This window comes from Pseudophryne corroboree, chromosome 1 (genome assembly GCF_028390025.1).
Source record: "Pseudophryne corroboree isolate aPseCor3 chromosome 1, aPseCor3.hap2, whole genome shotgun sequence".
Lineage (NCBI taxonomy): Eukaryota > Metazoa > Chordata > Amphibia > Anura > Myobatrachidae > Pseudophryne > Pseudophryne corroboree.
Window position 1 is genome coordinate 278,185,559 of NC_086444.1, and position 20,479 is coordinate 278,206,037.

At 44.8% G+C, this 20,479-nt stretch overlaps 2 pseudogenes; one reads left to right on the forward strand and one right to left on the reverse strand.

Annotated features, from left to right (window-relative positions):
• Positions 1-13,253: 13,253 nt before the first annotated feature.
• Positions 13,254-13,372, reverse strand: LOC134944590 (5S ribosomal RNA; annotated as a pseudogene).
• A 2,903-nt stretch (positions 13,373-16,275) lies between these two features.
• LOC134944596 (5S ribosomal RNA) lies at positions 16,276-16,394 on the forward strand (annotated as a pseudogene).
• Positions 16,395-20,479: the final 4,085 nt, after the last annotated feature.

Genomic DNA, 20,479 nt, shown 5'->3' on the forward strand with positions numbered 1-20,479 from the left:
GCGGAATGGCTTACCCCAATTGGACTCTCCTGTGGATTTGTGGCATCGGACAACGCCAGCAATATTGTGTGTGCATTAAATATGGGCAAATTCCAGCACGTCCCATGTTTTGCACATACCTTGAATTTGGTGGTGCAGAATTTTTTAAAAAACGACAGGGGCGTGCAAGAGATGCTGTCTGTGGCCAGAAGAATTGCGGGACACTTTCGGCGTACAGGCACCACGTACAGAAGACTGGAGCACCACCAAAAACTACTGAACCTGCCCTGCCATCATCTGAAGCAAGAAGTGGTAACGAGGTGGAATTCAACCCTCTATATGCTTCAGAGGTTGGAGGAGCAGCAAAAGGCCATTCAAGCCTATACAATTGAGCACGATATAGGAGGTGGAATGCACCTGTCTCAAGCGCAGTGGAGAATGATTTCAACGTTGTGCAAGGTTCTGATGCCCTTTGAACTTGCCACACGTGAAGTCAGTTCAGACACTGCCAGCCTGAGTCAGGTCATTCCCCTCATCAGGCTTTTGCAGAAGAAGCTGGAGACATTGAAGGAGGAGCTAACACGGAGCGATTCCGCTAGGCATGTGGGACTTGTGGATGGAGCCCTTAATTCGCTTAACAAGGATTCACGGGTGGTCAATCTGTTGAAATCAGAGCACTACATTTTGGCCACCGTGCTCGATCCTAGATTTAAAGCCTACCTTGGATCTCTCTTTCCGGCAGACACAAGTCTGCTGGGGTTGAAAGACCTGCTGGTGAGAAAATTGTCAAGTCAAGCGGAACGCGACCTGTCAACATCTCCTCCTTCACATTCTCCCGCAACTGGGGGTGCGAGGAAAAGGCTCAGAATTCCGAGCCCACCCGCTGGCGGTGATGCAGGGCAGTCTGGAGCGACTGCTGATGCTGACATCTGGTCCGGACTGAAGGACCTGACAACGATTACGGACATGTCGTCTACTGTCACTGCATATGATTCTCTCAACATTGAAAGAATGGTGGAGGATTATATGAGTGACCGCATCCAAGTAGGCACGTCACACAGTCCGTACTTATACTGGCAGGAAAAAGAGGCAATTTGGAGGCCCTTGCACAAACTGGCTTTATTCTACCTAAGTTGCCCTCCCACAAGTGTGTACTCCGAAAGAGTGTTTAGTGCCGCCGCTCACCTTGTCAGCAATCGACGTACGAGGTTACATCCAGAAAATGTGGAGAAGATGATGTTCATTAAAATGAATTATAATCAATTCCTCCGCGGAGACATTGACCAGCAGCAATTGCCTCCACAAAGTACACAGGGAGCTGAGATGGTGGATTCCAGTGGGGACGAATTGATAATCTGTGAGGAGGGGGATGTACACGGTGATATATCGGAGGATGATGATGAGGTGGACATCTTGCCTCTGTAGAGCCAGTTTGTGCAAGGAGAGATTAATTGCTTCTTTTTTGGTGGGGGTCCAAACCAACCCGTCATATCAGTCACAGTCGTGTGGCAGACACTGTCACTGAAATGATGGGTTGGTTAAAGTGTGCATGTCCTGTTTATACAACATAAGGGTGGGTGGGAGGGCCCATGGACAATTCTATCTTGCACCTCTTTTTTCTTTAATTTTTCTTCGCGTCATGTGCTGTTTGGGGAGTGTTTTTTGGAAGGGCCATCCTGCGTGACACTGCAGTGCCACTCCTAGATGGGCCCGGTGTTTGTGTCGGCCACTAGGGTCGCTTATCTTACTCACACAGCTACCTCATTGCGCCTCTTTTTTTCTTTGCGTCATGTGCTGTTTGGGGAGGGTTTTTTGGAAGGGCCATCCTGCGTGACACTGCAGTGCCACTCCTAGATGGGCCCGGTGTTTGTGTCGGCCACTAGGGTCGCTTATCTTACTCACACAGCTACCTCATTGCGCCTCTTTTTTTCTTTGCGTCATGTGCTGTTTGGGGAGGGTTTTTTGGAAGGGACATCCTGCGTGACACTGCAGTGCCACTCCTAGATGGGCCCGGTGTTTGTGTTGGCCACTAGGGTCGCTTATCTTACTCACACAGCTACCTCATTGCGCCTCTTTTTTTCTTTGCGTCATGTGCTGTTTGGGGAGGGTTTTTTGGAAGGGCCATCCTGCGTGACACTGCAGTGCCACTCCTAGATGGGCCCGGTGTTTGTGTCGGCCACTAGGGTCGCTTATCTTACTCACACAGCTACCTCATTGCGCCTCTTTTTTTCTTTGCGTCATGTGCTGTTTGGGGAGTGTTTTTTGGAAGGGCCATCCTGCGTGACACTGCAGTGCCACTCCTAGATGGGCCCGGTGTTTGTGTCGGCCACTAGGGTCGCTTATCTTACTCACACAGCTACCTCATTGCGCCTCTTTTTTTCTTTGCGTCATGTGCTGTTTGGGGAGGGTTTTTTGGAAGGGACATCCTGCGTGACACTGCAGTGCCACTCCTAGATGGGCCCGGTGTTTGTGTCGGCCACTAGGGTCGCTTATCTTACTCACACAGCTACCTCATTGCGCCTCTTTTTTTCTTTGCGTCATGTGCTGTTTGGGGAGGGTTTTTTGGAAGGGACATCCTGCGTGCCACTGCAGTGCCACTCCTAGATGGGCCCGGTGTTTGTGTCGGCCACTAGGGTCGCTTATCTTACTCACACAGCTACCTCATTGCGCCTCTTTTTTTCTTTGCGTCATGTGCTGTTTGGGGAGGGTTTTTTGGAAGGGACATCCTGCGTGACACTGCAGTGCCACTCCTAGATGGGCCCGGTGTTTGTGTCGGCCACTAGGGTCGCTTATCTTACTCACACAGCTAACTCATTGCGCCTCTTTTTTTCTTTGCGTCATGTGCTGTTTGGGGAGGGTTTTTTGGAAGGGACATCCTGCGTGACACTGCAGTGCCACTCCTAGATGGGCCCGGTGTTTGTGTCGGCCACTAGGGTCGCTTATCTTACTCACACAGCTACCTCATTGCGCCTCTTTTTTTCTTTGCGTCATGTGCTGTTTGGGGAGGGTTTTTTGGAAGGGACATCCTGCGTGACATTGCAGTGCCACTCCTAGATGGGCCAGGTGTTTGTGTCGGCCACTAGGGTCGCTTAGCTTAGTCATCCAGCGACCTCGGTGCAAATTTTAGGACTAAAAATAATATTGTGAGGTGTGAGGTATTCAGAATAGACTGAAAATGAGTGGAAATTATGGTTTTTGAGGTTAATAATACTTTGGGATCAAAATGACCCCCAAATTCTATGATTTAAGCTGTTTTTTAGGTTTTTTTGAAAAAAACACCCGAATCCAAAACACACCCGAATCCGACAAAAAAAATTCGGTTAGGTTTTGCCAAAACGCGGTCGAACCCAAAACACGGCCGCGGAACCGAACCCAAAACCAAAACACAAAACCCAAAAAATTTCCGGCGCTCATCTCTACACTTCAGTCATGCCTTTAATCTACTTGTGATTTTTTTGATGTTTTTTTATTCTACAAACTCCTTTTTTTAACCTTATATGTTTCAAAGTACAGGGAGGAGGAGCACACACTACATACAGCACAGTACAGGCAGGGAGCACACACTACATACAGCACAGTACAGGGAGGGAGCACACACTACATACAGCACAGTACAGGGAGGGAGCACACACTACATGCAGCACAGTACAGGGAGGGAGCACACACTACATACAGCACAGTACAGGGAGGGGGAGCACACACTACATACAGCACAGTACAGGCAGGGAGCACACACTACATACAGCACAGTACAGGGAGGGGGAGCACACACTACATGCAGCACAGTACAGGGAGGGAGCACACACTACATACAGCACAGTACAGGGAGGGGGAGCACACACTACATACAGCACAGTACAGGGAGGGGGAGCACACACTACATACAGCACAGGACAGGGAGGGAGCACACACTACATACAGCACAGTACAGGGAGGGGGAGCACACACTACATACAGCACAGTACAGGGAGGGAGCACACACTACATACAGCACAGTACAGGGAGGGAGCACACACTACATACAGCACAGTACAGGGAGGGGGAGCACACACTACATACAGCACAGTACAGGGAGGGGCAGCACACACTACATACAGCACAGGACAGGGAGGGAGCACACACTATATACAGCACAGTACAGGCAGGGAGCACACACTACATACAGCACAGTACAGGGAGGGAGCACACACTACATACAGCACAGTACAGGGAGGGAGCACACACTACATACAGCACAGTACAGGGAAGGAGCACACACTACATACAGCACAGTACAGGGAGGGAGCACACACTACATACAGCACAGTAGAGGGAGGGAGCACACACTACATACAGCACAGTACAGGGAGGGAGCACACACTACATACAGCACAGTACAGGCAGGGAGCACACACTACATACAGCACAGTACAGGGAGGGGGAGCACACACTATATACAGCACAGTACAGGGAGGGAGCACACACTACATACAGCACAGTACAGGCAGGGAGCACACACTACATACAGCACAGTACAGGGAGGGAGCACACACTACATACAGCACAGTACAGGGAGGGAGCACACACTGCATACAGCACAGTACAGGGAGGGGGAGCACACACTACATACAGCACAGTACAGGGAGGGGGAGCACACACTACATACAGCACAGTACAGGGAGGGGGAGCACACACTACATACAGCACAGTACAGGGAGGGGGAGCACACACTACATACAGCACAGTACAGGGAGGGGGAGCACACACTACATACAGCACAGTACAGGGAGGGAGCATACACTACATACAGCACAGTACAGGGAGGGAGCACACTACACACAGCACAGTACAGGGAGGAGGAGCATACAGCACAGTACAGGGAGGGGGAGCACACACTACATACAGCACAGTACAGGGAGGGAGCACACACTACATACAGCACAGTACAGGGAGGAGGAGCACACACTATATACAGCACAGTACAGGGAGGGAGCACACTACATACAGCACAGTACAGGGAGGAGGAGCACACACTACATACAGCACAGTACAGGGAGGGGGAGCACACACTACATACAGCACAGTACAGGGAGGGGGAGCACACACTACATACAGCACGGTACAGGGAGGGAGCACACACTACATACAGCACGGTACAGGGAGGGAGCACACACTACATGCAGCACAGTACAGGGAGGGGGAGCACACACTACATACAGCACAGTACAGGCAGGGAGCACACACTACATACAGCACAGTACAGGGAGGGAGCACACACTACATACAGCACAGTACAGGCATGGAGCACACACTACATGCAGCACAGTACAGGGAGGGGGAGCACACACTACATGCAGCACAGTACAGGGAGGGAGCACACACTACATACAGCACAGTACAGGGAGGGGGAGCACACACTACATACAGCACAGTACAGGCAGGGAGCACACACTACATACAGCACAGTACAGGGAGGGGGAGCACACACTACATGCAGCACAGTACAGGGAGGGAGCACACACTACATACAGCACAGTACAGGGAGGGGGAGCACACACTACATACAGCACAGTACAGGGAGGGGGAGCACACACTACATACAGCACAGGACAGGGAGGGAGCACACACTACATACAGCACAGTACAGGGAGGGGGAGCACACACTACATACAGCACAGTACATGGAGGGAGCACACACTACATACAGCACAGTACAGGGAGGGAGCACACACTACATACAGCACAGTACAAGGAGGGGGAGCACACACTACATACAGCACAGGACAGGGAGGGAGCACACACTATATACAGCACAGTACAGGCAGGGAGCACACACTACATACAGCACAGTACAGGGAGGGAGCACACACTACATACAGCACAGTACAGGGAGGGAGCACACACTACATACAGCACAGTACAGGGAAGGAGCACACACTACATACAGCACAGTACAGGGAGGGAGCACACACTACATACAGCACAGTACAGGGAGGGAGCACACACTACATACAGCACAGTACAGGGAGGGAGCACACACTACATACAGCACAGTACAGGCAGGGAGCACACACTACATACACCACAGTACAGGGAGGGGGAGCACACACTATATACAGCACAGTACAGGGAGAGAGCACACACTACATACAGCACAGTACAGGCAGGGAGCACACACTACATACAGCACAGTACAGGGAGGGAGCACACACTACATACAGCACAGTACAGGGAGGGGGAGCACACACTACATACAGCACAGTACAGGGAGGGGGAGCACACACTACATACAGCACAGTACAGGGTAGGAGGAGCACACACTACATACAGCACAGTACAGGGAGGGAGCACACACTACATACAGCACAGTACAGGGAGGGGGAGCACACACTACATACAGCACAGTACAGGGAGGAGGAGCACACACTACATACAGCACAGTACAGGGAGGGAGCACACACTACATACAGCACAGTACAGGGAGGGGGAGCACACACTACATACAGCACAGTACAGGGAGGGGGAGCACACACTACATACAGCACAGTACAGGGAGGGAGCACACACTACATACAGCACAGTACAGGGAGGGAGCACACACCTCACACAGCACAGTACAGGGAGGAGGCGCATACAGCACAGTACAGGGAGGGAGAGCACACACTACATACAGCACAGTACAGGGAGGGGGAGCACACACTACATACAGCACAGTACAGGGAGGGAGCACACACTACATACAGCACAGTACAGGGAGGGAGCACACACTACACACAGCACAGTACAGGGAGGAGGAGCATACAGCACAGTACAGGGAGGGGGAGCACACACTACATACAGCACAGTACAGGGAGGGGGAGCACACACTACATACAGCACAGTACAGGGAGGGAGCACACACTACATACAGCACAGTACAGGGAGGAGGAGCACACACTACATACAGCACAGTACAGGGAGGGGGAGCACACACTACATACAGCACAGTACAGGGAGGGGGAGCACACACTACATACAGCACGGTACAGGGAGGGAGCACACACTACATACAGCACGGTACAGGGAGGGAGCACACACTACATACAGCACAGTACAGGGAGTGGGAGCACACACTACATACAGCACAGTACAGGGAGGAGGAGCACACACTACATACAGCACGGTACAGGGAGGGAGCACACACTACATACAGCACGGTACAGGGAGGGAGCACACACTACATACAGCACGGTACAGGGAGGGGGAGCACACACTACATGCAGCACAGTACAGGGAGGGAGCACATACTACATACAGCACAGTACAGGGAGGGGGAGCAAACAAGTAGTGAAACACAGACACAAGGGACAAGTGTCGCCCTGATTACATACATAGCCAATATATTATTACATGAATAGCACCACATTACACTTATAGCACCACATTACATGTATAGCACCGCACTACACATATAGCTAAGGTTAAGGGGCCATACCCCTTGCAACGGCATGAACAGCGCATGCAGGGCCTGATGAATCATCTTGTAGGTGCTGTGATTGGGGGAGTGGTGGGTGCGGGGGAGATGGGGAAGGGGTCCGGGGTGCCGCGGGTGGGGGAGGGGCTGGTGCGGTGGTGCCAAGGGTTGGGGAAGGGGCGGTGCGTGCGTGTCGCGGGTGGGGGTTCGGAGCCACCGAAGGTGCCATGGTGTGGCAGGTGGGGGAGGGTGCGGTGGTTGGGGGATGGGCGGTTGCGGGGGTGCTGCGGGTGGGGGAGGGGGTTCAGAGCCATCACGTGTGGTGGAGAGGTGGGTGTGGGGGTGCCAGGGATGGGACCCGGAGGTACTGCGAGTGGGGGAGGTGCGGGTAATGCTTCTACTGCTTCTCCTCCTGGAAACAGCTAAGCTGCTTCCTCCCTTTGGCAGTGGGTCTCCCGGAGACTTGCACAGCAGCCAAGCAGTCAGTCACTATTGTTAGCGCCAGTGTCCCAACGTGCTGCATTACAGGGAAGAAGATGCACTCAATAAACTACAGCTCCCAGCAGGCCTTAGCGCCAGAATGCTTCGGCGCTAAGGGCTGCTGGGAGCTGTAGTTTATTTAGTGCGTCTACTTCCCTGTAATGCGGCGCGTTGGGACACCGGCGCTAACAATAGTGACTGGTTGGCAGAACTGACTGAATCGCTGAATCAATGTAAAAGGTGAGAGTGCTGTGCAGTGTCAGTGACACCATACACCCACCACATTGCACAGCACTGTCACTTTTTACATTGATTAAGCGTCCAGACATTACCCTCCGCGATATCACCCACTCTATCCGATACTAGAGATGAGCGGGTTCGGTTTCTCTGAATCCGAACCCGCCAGAACTTCATGTTTTTTTTCACGAGTCCGAGCGACTCGGATCTTCCCGCCTTGCTCGGTTAACCCGAGCGCGCCCGAACGTCATCATGACGCTGTCGGATTCTCGCGAGGCTCGGATTCTATCGCGAGACTCGGATTCTATATAAGGAGCCGCGCGTCGCCGCCATTTTCACACGTGCATTGAGATTGATAGGGAGAGGACGTGGCTGGCGTCCTCTCCGTTTAGACACTTGATTTACTAATTTTGGGGAGCATTAGGAGTACTCAGTAGTGTACAGTGCAGAGTTTTGCTGATAGTGACCAGTGACCACCACTTTTATTTATAATCCGTTCTCTGCCTGAAAAAAGCGATACACAGCACACAGTGACTCAGTCACATACATACCATATCTGTGTGCACTGCTCAGGCTCAGGCCAGTGTGCTGCATCATCTATATATATTATATATCTGTCTGACTGCTCAGCTCACACAGCTTATAATTGTGGGGGAGACTGGGGAGCACTACTGCAGTGCCAGTTATAGGTTATAGCAGGAGCCAGGAGTACATAATATTATATTAAAATTAAACAGTGCACACTTTTGCTGCAGGAGTGCCACTGCCAGTGTGACTAGTGACCAGTGACCTGACCACCAGTATATAATATTAGTAGTATACTATCTCTTTATCAACCAGTCTATATTAGCAGCAGACACAGTACAGTGCGGTAGTTCACGGCTGTGGCTACCTCTGTGTCGGCACTCGGCAGCCCGTCCATAATTGTATATACCAGTGACCTAACCGTGGTTTTTTTTTCTTTCTTTATACATACATACTAGTTACGAGTATACTATCTCTTTATCAACCAGTCTATATATTAGCAGCAGACACAGTACAGTGCGGTAGTTCACGGCTGTGGCTACCTCTGTGTCGGCACTCGGCAGCCCGTCCATAATTGTATATACCAGTGACCTAACCGTGGTTTTTTTTTCTTTCTTTATACATACATACTAGTTACGAGTATACTATCTCTTTATCAACCAGTCTATATATTAGCAGCAGACACAGTACAGTGCGGTAGTTCACGGCTGTGGCTACCTCTGTGTCGGCACTCGGCAGCCCGTCCATAATTGTATATACCAGTGACCTAACCGTGGTTTTTTTTTCTTTCTTTATACATACATACTAGTTACGAGTATACTATCTCTTTATCAACCAGTCTATATATTAGCAGCAGACACAGTACAGTGCGGTAGTTCACGGCTGTGGCTACCTCTGTGTCGGCACTCGGCAGCCCGTCCATAATTGTATATACCAGTGACCTAACCGTGTTTTTTTTTTCTTTCTTTATACATACATACTAGTTACGAGTATACTATCTCTTTATCAACCAGTCTATATATTAGCAGCAGACACAGTACAGTGCGGTAGTTCACGGCTGTGGCTACCTCTGTGTCGGCACTCGGCAGCCCGTCCATAATTGTATATACCAGTGACCTAACCGTGGTTTTTTTTTCTTTCTTTATACATACATACTAGTTACGAGTATACTATCTCTTTATCAACCAGTCTATATATTAGCAGCAGACACAGTACAGTGCGGTAGTTCACGGCTGTGGCTACCTCTGTGTCGGCACTCGGCAGCCCGTCCATAATTGTATATACCAGTGACCTAACCGTGGTTTTTTTTTCTTTCTTTATACATACATACTAGTTACGAGTATACTATCTCTTTATCAACCAGTCTATATATTAGCAGCAGACACAGTACAGTGCGGTAGTTCACGGCTGTGGCTACCTCTGTGTCGGCACTCGGCAGCCCGTCCATAATTGTATACTAGTATCCAATCCATCCATCTCCATTGTTTACCTGAGGTGCCTTTTAGTTGTGCCTATTAAAATATGGAGAACAAAAATGTTGAGGTTCCAAAATTAGGGAAAGATCAAGATCCACTTCCACCTCGTGCTGAAGCTGCTGCCACTAGTCATGGCCGAGACGATGAAATGCCAGCAACGTCGTCTGCCAAGGCCGATGCCCAATGTCATAGTACAGAGCATGTCAAATCCAAAACACCAAATATCAGTAAAAAGCCTCTTTTTTCTTTGCGTCATGTGCTGTTTGGGGAGGGTTTTTTGGAAGGGACATCCTGCGTGACACTGCAGTGCCACTCCTAGATGGGCCCGGTGTTTGTGTCGGCCACTAGGGTCGCTAATCTTTCTCACACAGCTACCTCATTGCGCCTCTTTTTTTCTTTGCGTCATGTGCTGTTTGGGGAGGGTTTTTTGGAAGGGCCATCCTGCGTGACACTGCAGTGCCACTCCTAGATGGGCCCGGTGTTTGTGTCGGCCACTAGGGTCGCTAATCTTACTCACACAGCTACCTCATTGCGCCTCTTTTTTTCTTTGCGTCATGTGCTGTTTGGGGAGGGTTTTTTGGAAGGGACATCCTGCGTGACACTGCAGTGCCACTCCTAGATGGGCCCGGTGTTTGTGTCGGCCACTAGGGTCGCTTATCTTACTCACACAGCGACCTCGGTGCAAATTTTAGGACTAAAAATAATATTGTGAGGTGCGAGGTATTCAGAATAGACTGAAAATGAGTGTAAATTATGGTTTTTGAGGTTAATAATACTTTGGGATCAAAATGACCCCCAAATTCTATGATTTAAGCTGTTTTTTAGTGTTTTTGGAAAAAAACACCCGAATCCAAAACACACCCGAATCCGACAAAAATAATTCGGTGAGGTTTTGCCAAAACGCGTTCGAACCCAAAACACGGCCGCGGAACCGAACCCAAAACCAAAACACAAAACCCGAAAAATTTCAGGCGCTCATCTCTATCCGATACATTAGCCATCTTGGGGCTTTCAGTTAGAGATGAGCGGGTTCGGTTCCTCGGAAACCGAACCCGCCCGAACTTCATGTTTTTTTACACGGGTCCGAGCGACTCGGATCTTCCCGCCTTGCTCGGTTAACCCGAGCGCGCCCGAACGTCATCATCCAGCTGTCGGATTCTCGCGAGGCTCGGATTCTATCGCGAGACTCGGATTCTATATAAGGAGCCGCGCGTCGCCGCCATTTTCACACGTGCATTGAGATTCATAGGGAGAGGACGTGGCTGGCGTCCTCTCCGTTTAGAGAAGAGAGTGAGACACAGTAGTAGTAATTTTGGGGAGCATTATTAGGAGGAGTACTACTATACTACTACTACTTGCTGAAGTGATATAGATTAGATAGTGTGACTGTATTAATTATCTGACTTGTGGGGGAGACACTGACAGTGGGGAGCAGTTAGAGTCTGAGAGCAGGACTCAGGAGTACATATAACGTACAGTGCACACTTTTGCTGCCAGAGTCAGTGCCACACTGCCATTGTGACCACACTGACCACCAGACCAGTATAATATATTTTGTGATTGTCTGCTTAGGAGTACTACTTGCAACTGCAAGTTGCTGATAGTGTGACCAGTGACCTGACCACCTGTTTAATAATCAATCACCACCACCAGTTTAATATATATATATATATATATATATATATATATATATATAATTGTATATAATATATATATATATATATATATATATATATTGGAAAACAAGAATTAATATTGCGCCACTTGTGATGTACACAGATATGCTAAAAGACAGGATTTTTTGGCAATGTCGGACACTCCCCTCTATATCTAATGGGGCGTCAGCTGATTCCTTCAAATAAATTCAGGGGGGGTGATTCCCTGGATAAAATTTGTTGAAAGCGGGGGAGATGAAGGATATATAGCGACCTAGGTGTCAATGTAAAAAGTATATATTTGCCAAATATAAGTAAAATAGATATTTATTCACATGAATTTTAAAATGTTACAGGATAGGTGTAAAAAAAATTTTTTAAAAGAAAAACATTCTAAAAAATGGGACAATAATAAAACACAGTATGAACTAAAAGCACTTAAATGAATTAAAACTACAATAAAAGTAAATAAGAGCAAGTATAAGAAATTCTTTCTTATCTTAGTTTGAGGTAGGTATATGTTCCCAACGCGTTTCGTCTATTGAGACTTCTTCAAAGGGTGAGGGTACAATGAACCTGTGAGACTATTTATAGCTGTTATAGCATGGTGGGAGGATCATATTCTAGCAGGGAGTCATGTGATGCAATCAAATACATGATGTAGCTGGTACATGTTTAAATATAATATAAACACTAACAGTCAATTGGGGATCTAAAATAAGGTGAAACGATTGAATCTGAACGTTTTTTGCATAGTTAGAAAGTGAGAAATGTCCGTTTTTGGTGTAATTGCGGCACTTCCGCCACACTTCCGGGGACGGAGGCCGCGAAACGTCACTTCCGCCCCACTTCCGCTATCGTCTGCGCATGCGCCCGCGGCGCTGCAACGTCATTCTTTCAGTTCACATAGTAGTTCTGAGTGTTGAGGGTTGAGGAGTCTTTTTAATGCGTCCTCTCCCGGCGGCCATATTTGATGAGATTTCAGCTATTCTGTAAAGGCATTTTTGGCCATTTTCTAGTAGATTCTCTGGCCCAGCACCCGTCAGGTGGCCATGGGGATCGTTTCATATAGAAAAAAACGGAAAAGTAGTATCAGAAAGAATGCTCAAATCGTAGATTGTATATCCTACAGTACAATGATTTATATTAAAGAACTAGTACAAGTGGTATTTTTAGCAGTATTTTAATAAAGTGCTGGTGCATTAAATGTGCTATGTTTACATAGATGGCTCTAGATAATTGTGCACAGGAGTTAAAGTGACAGTGTTAATAAGGTGTACAGCAGTATTAATTTAATAAATATAATAAATAAATTTATATTATATATAAAATAATTATTGGTGAAAATAATAATATTAATAATAAATAATTTTATGTACATATATATATATATATATATATATATATATACATACACATATATATATATGCAGAGTGCTTTATCTTTCTCAGGCCTCTATGTGTTACTATTTCGTACAGTACCTGATCTTCCCAGTTGGTCTCCCTTACTGGTACTGATCGGGCCCAACGCTGCTTGGCTTCCAAGATCGGGCGTGTTTGGGCATTTCCAGCGTGGTATGACTGTAACTTCGTATGTGCCTTATGGATTAACACTCTAATAAAATCATTTACCAGTATAAATTCAGTGAATTAGATGTGCCTATGGGATGAGGGTGGTGGAAGGGGGGTAGGGGTAGGGGGGGGGGGGGGGGAAGGGGGGGGGAAGGATAGGGAAACTTGTGGGGGTGGGGATGCTGTATAAAGGTTCTAGTCACATGGATGAGAGATAGTACCGTGTTTTACAGGAATGGTGCAATTTCATAGTTGTCGCTAAATCCTTTTGGTTGTAGTGTTTGGAGTTGGAATATCCAGAACATCTCTCTGCGTGATAGTTTATTGGCGAGATCTCCTCCTCTCTCTCCCAGTTTAACCAGTTCGATAGCTTTAAAGGTGAGGGCTTCTGGGTTTGAGTTGTGTGTTGTAATAAAATGTTGGGAGACAGCGTGAGATTCCACCTTGTTCTTAATATTTCTCACGTGTCCCTGTATCCTCAGTTTCAGGGGTCTCTTGGTTTTTCCTATATATTGTTTACCACAGTCACATTCTAGAAGGTATATGACCGACTGGGTATTGCAGTTCATATATTCCTTAATCCTGTATTCCTTTTTCTTCTCCATGTCCATAAAGGTTCTCCTATTAGGATGTAAATAACGACATACATTACATCGCCCACATTTGTATGAGCCCTTGCATTTGGGCCAAGTATGGTCCTTGTCTTGGTCATTCCTCAACATGCTTGGGGCTATAATATCTTTCAGGTTTCTTGATTTTTTAAAAACTATCTCAGGCTGGGGAGGGAGGATTTCCTTGAGGATGGGATCCATGAGCAGTATCTGCCAATGGTTCCTGAAAGACTCTCTGATGGATTTTTCGTGTCGGTTATAAGTAGTTATGAACGCCGTAGAATCTTTCTTTGTTTCTCTTGTTTTATATTCCAGCAGTTGTGGTCTCTCAACCAGGTTGGTTCTGGTGATGGCTTTTTTTATAATTGTGTCCGGGTATTTTTTCTGCTTGAATCTATCGGTGTACAGTTCCAATTGTGTCTGACATTCCTCTGGATTGCTACAATTTCTCTTAATTCTACTAAATTGGGAAAAAGGAATGTTATTCTTCCAGCTTCTCAGATGATTACTTTTGTAGTGGAGATAGCTGTTGCTGTCCACTTGTTTAATATAATTCTTGGTGGTGATTTTTCCATTTTCCCCTGTGAGAATCAAATCCAGAAACTCGATGTGTTCTTTATTCACATTGGATGTAAACACCAGATTAAAATCATTGGTACAAATGTGTTTAAAAAATTGATTAAAAAGATCCATGTCACCATCCCAGATTATCAGAATGTCATCTATATATCTTCGATAAAAGATTAAATGGTTCTTAAAATCCTGATGGTCATATATAAAAACTTTTTCCCAACATCCCATAAAAAGATTAGCAAAACTCGGCGCAAAAATAGTGCCCATTGCGGTGCCGCACAGCTGTAGATAAAACTGATCCAGGAATTTAAAATAATTGTGTTGAAGAATAAAACGCATGATGTCACAAATAAAATTTTTATGTTCAGTTGTAAGTGTGTCATCTTTGTCCAAGTAATCTTTACAGGCTGTAATTCCCTTATTGTGGTCAATACATGTATATAAAGATTGTACGTCTATTGTTATCCACATGTACGAGTCCTTCCATTTCTATATCCTTCAGAAGACCCAGTACTGATGTGGTATCCTTGAGGTACGATGGGAGGTCCTTTACATAAGGTTTTAAAAAAACATCAGCGTATTCGATAAATTAGAGGTAAGTGAGTCTATACCCGCCACTATCGGTCTTCCTGGCGGGTTTTCCAAATCTTTATGAATTTTTGGCAAAAAGTAAAAGATGGGGGTAGTGGGGTCCGACCTCATTAAAAATTGATACTCATCTTTGGTAATAGTCCCTGTTTTAAAACCATGTAATAAAATTGTCCCTTAGTTCTTCAATGTAGTCATCCTTCGGATCTTTTGGAAGTTTTTTGTACGACTTTTCATCTGATAAAAGTCTTTCAGCTTCTGCAACATATTTTATCCGATCCATGATGACCAGCCCCCCCCCCCTTTGTCAGCTTGTTTTATTACTATACCTTTGTTCTTCTGTAAATTCTTTAGGGCCTCACTTTCTCTGTTGGTAAGATTCTTCTCTTTGATTGTTTCCTGGTCAATGTCGCACAGGTCCTTTTTTACTAGTTCGTAAAACATACTTATATTGCTACCCTTAGATTCTAAGGGGTAGAGACTTGGAGATTGGTTTAAGGGCCTGATTTGGAGCGGCTTTCATAATTCGCTATAACAGCATCCTCTTTTCTTAAAAAATGTCTTTTCAATGTTAGTTTTCTGACATATTTATTTAGGTCTATGAACGTGTTGAATTTATTCAGGCCTTCTGTGGGTGCGAATGATAGTCCTTTCTCTAAAATCGATACTTCTGGTTCCGTTAGTACATGTTGGGAAAGGTTGAATATACCCTTCTTGCTTGGATTTGTTGTTAGATTGTTCTTTTTTTGTTTTCCCTCCCTCCTGCCTCCTCGAGATCCTCTTCTTCTGTTAGTCTTCTTTTGAGGGGCGACGCATGATGTATGTCTTCTCTCATTGTATTCTCTAAGTTGTACTTTGGTCTTGCTCCTGTTCTTTTGGATAAAAAATCCTGATCACTGCTTGAGCCATGTCTTTGTAGTGCAGAGAATCTATTAAAACACGGTACTATCTCTCATCCATGTGACTAGAACCTTTATACAGCATCCCCACCCCCACAAGTTTCCCTATCCTCCCCCCCCCCCTTCCCCCCCCCCCCCCCCCTACCCCTTCCCCCCTTCCACCACCCTCATCCCATAGGCACATCTAATTCACTGAATTTATACTGGTAAATGATTTTATTAGAGTGTTAATCCATAAGGCACATACGAAGTTACAGTCATACCACGCTGGAAATGCCCAAACACGCCCGATCTTGGAAGCCAAGCAGCGTTGGGCCCGATCAGTACCAGTAAGGGAGACCAACTGGGAAGATCAGGTACTGTACGAAATAGTAACACATAGAGGCCTGAGAAAGATAAAGCACTCTGCATATATATATATGTGTATGTATATATATATATATATATATATATGTACATAAAATTATTTATTATTAATATTATTATTTTCACCAATAATTATTTTATATATAATATAAATTTATTTATTATATTTATTAAATTAATACTGCTGTACACCTTATTAACACTGTCACTTTAACTCCTGTGCACAATTATCTAGAGCCATCTATGTAAACATAGCACATTTAATGCACCAGCACTTTATTAAAATACTGCTAAAAATACCACTTGTACTAGTTCTTTAATATAAATCATTGTACTGTAGGATATACAATCTACGATTTGAGCATTCTTTCTGATACTACTTTTCCGTTTTTTTCTATATGAAACGATCCCCATGGCCACCTGACGGGTGCTGGGCCAGAGAATCTACTAGAAAATGGCCAAAAATGCCTTTACAGAATAGCTGAAATCTCATCAAATATGGCCGCCGGGAGAGGACGCATTAAAAAGACTCCTCAACCCTCAACACTCAGAACTACTATGTGAACTGAAAGAATGACGTTGCAGCGCCGCGGGCGCATGCGCAGACGATAGCGGAAGTGGGGCGGAAGTGACGTTTCGCGGCCTCCGTCCCCGGAAGTGTGGCGGAAGTGCCGCAATTACACCAAAAACGGACATTTCTCACTTTCTAACTATGCAAAAAACGTTCAGATTCAATCGTTTCACCTTATTTTAGATCCCCAATTGACTGTTAGTGTTTATATTATATTTAAACATGTACCAGCTACATCATGTATTTGATTGCATCACATGACTCCCTGCTAGAATATGATCCTCCCACCATGCTATAACAGCTATAAATAGTCTCACAGGTTCATTGTACCCTCACCCTTTGAAGAAGTCTCAATAGACGAAACGCGTTGGGAACATATACCTACCTCAAACTAAGATAAGAAAGAATTTCTTATACTTGCTCTTATTTACTTTTATTGTAGTTTTAATTCATTTAAGTGCTTTTAGTTCATACTGTGTTTTATTATTGTCCCATTTTTTAGAATGTTTTTCTTTTAAAAAATTTTTTACACCTATCCTGTAACATTTTAAAATTCATGTGAATAAATATCTATTTTACTTATATTTGGCAAATATATACTTTTTACATTGACACCTAGGTCGCTATATATCCTTCATCTCCCCCGCTTTCAACAAATTTTATCCAGGGAATCACCCCCCCTGAATTTATTTGAAGGAATCAGCTGACGCCCCATTAGATATAGAGGGGAGTGTCCGACATTGCCAAAAAATCCTGTCTTTTAGCATATCTGTGTACATCACAAGTGGCGCAATATTAATTCTTGTTTTCCAAACTATTCCCGGTGAAATTTTTTTATTGCGGCCTGGTGGAGGGCTACACCCTACAGAATGTGGAGAAACACAGACCGTACTAGTAAGAGAAATGTTTGGTGCCAAAAGATATTTAACGAAAGTACTGTAGTTAATGAACCAACCCAATCTGCTAATTTAGATGACTTATTTTGGGGCATTGAAAGACTTCTTACAAAAGAAGTCAAAACATGGTGGGATATCAAAGGCCTTGAGCATTATATATCAATGGATAGAATACCAAGGGGCCTTAGATTACTTAAACAACCCACATTTGGCAACCAAGAGGGAACATTCATGGAAAAATGGGACAAAATACTACACACATGTTCTATAAACTTAATGAAACTCCTAATTGACGAAAAGAAACAATCCCTCTCATCTTTAGAGACTGACATTAAATTGAAAGAGAGAGATCTTGAACCCTTTAAAGACAAGGAGGACTACAAAATTAACGAATCAGTTTTGAACAAGAAAATGGAGCACATAGAGGAGGAGGTGATCAAAGGAAAGGAAAAAAAGTTCCAAAGGGACAAGAACGACTACGAACAAGGGAAAGTGAAGAATTGGAGTAGATTCAACTCCAATAAACAGTCAAATCAAAGGATGGACAGAGGAAATTGGAAAACTGTCACTTCAAGAACTAATACAACACAAAATACTAGCAGAAACACTCCTAATAGCAATTTAAAAACATCTAATAGATTCTCTGCACTACAAAGACATGGCTCAAGCAGTGATCAGGATTTTTTATCCAAAAGAACAGGAGCAAGACCAAAGTACAACTTAAAGAATACAATGAGAGAAGACATACATCATGCGTCGCCCCTCAAAAGAAGACTAACAGAAGAAGAGGATCTCGAGGAGGCAGGAGGGAGGGAAAACAAAAAAAGAACAATCTAACAACAAATCCAAGCAAGAAGGGTATATTCAACCTTTCCCAACATGTACTAACGGAACCAGAAGTATCGATTTTAGAGAAAGGACTATCATTCGCACCCACAGAAGGCCTGAATAAATTCAACACGTTCATAGACCTAAATAAATATGTCAGAAAACTAACATTGAAAAGACATTTTTTAAGAAAAGAGGATGCTGTTATAGCGAATTATGAAAGCCGCTCCAAATCAGGCCTTAAACCAATCTCCAAGTTCTACCCCTTAGAATCTAAGGGTAGCAATATAAGTATGTTTTACGAACTAGTAAAAAAGGACCTGTGCGACATTGACCAGGAAACAATCAAAGAGAAGAATCTTACCAACAGAGAAAGTGAGGCCCTAAAGAATTTACAGAAGAACAAAGGTATAGTAATAAAACAAGCTGACAAAGGGGGGGGGCTGGTCATCATGGATCGGATAAAATATGTTGCAGAAGCTGAAAGACTTTTATCAGATGAAAAGTCGTACAAAAAACTTCCAAAAGATCCGAAGGATGACTACATTGAAGAACTAAGGACAATTTTATTACATGGTTTTAAAACAGGGACTATTACCAAAGATGAGTATCAATTTTTAATGAGGTCGGACCCCACTACCCCCATCTTTTACTTTTTGCCAAAAATTCATAAAGATTTGGAAAACCCGCCAGGAAGACCGATAGTGGCGGGTATAGACTCACTTACCTCTAATTTATCCGAATACGCTGATGTTTTTTTAAAACCTTATGTAAAGGACCTCCCATCGTACCTCAAGGATACCACATCAGTACTGGGTCTTCTGAAGGATATAGAATGGAAGGACTCGTACATGTGGATAACAATAGACGTACAATCTTTATATACATGTATTGACCACAATAAGGGAATTACAGCCTGTAAAGATTACTTGGACAAAGATGACACACTTACAACTGAACATAAAAATTTTATTTGTGACATCATGCGTTTTATTCTTCAACACAATTATTTTAAATTCCTGGATCAGTTTTATCTACAGCTGTGCGGCACTGCAATGGGCACTATTTTTGCGCCGAGTTTTGCTAATCTTTTTATGGGATGTTGGGAAAAAGTTTTTATATATGACCATCAGGATTTTAAGAACCATTTAATCTTTTATCGAAGATATATAGATGACATTCTGATAATCTGGGATGGTGACATGGATCTTTTTAATCAATTTTTTAAACACATTTGTACCAATGATTTTAATCTGGTGTTTACATCCAATGTGAATAAAGAACACATCGAGTTTCTGGATTTGATTCTCACAGGGGAAAATGGAAAAATCACCACCAAGAATTATATTAAACAAGTGGACAGCAACAGCTATCTCCACTACAAAAGTAATCATCTGAGAAGCTGGAAGAATAACATTCCTTTTTCCCAATTTAGTAGAATTAAGAGAAATTGTAGCAATCCAGAGGAATGTCAGACACAATTGGAACTGTACACCGATAGATTCAAGCAGAAAAAATACCCGGACACAATTATAAAAAAAGCCATCACCAGAACCAACCTGGTTGAGAGACCACAACTGCTGGAATATAAAACAAGAGAAACAAAGAAAGATTCTACGGCGTTCATAACTACTTATAACCGACACGAAAAATCCATCAGAGAGTCTTTCAGGAACCATTGGCAGATACTGCTCATGGATCCCATCCTCAAGGAAATCCTCCCTCCCCAGCCTGAGATAGTTTTTAAAAAATCAAGAAACCTGAAAGATATTATAGCCCCAAGCATGTTGAG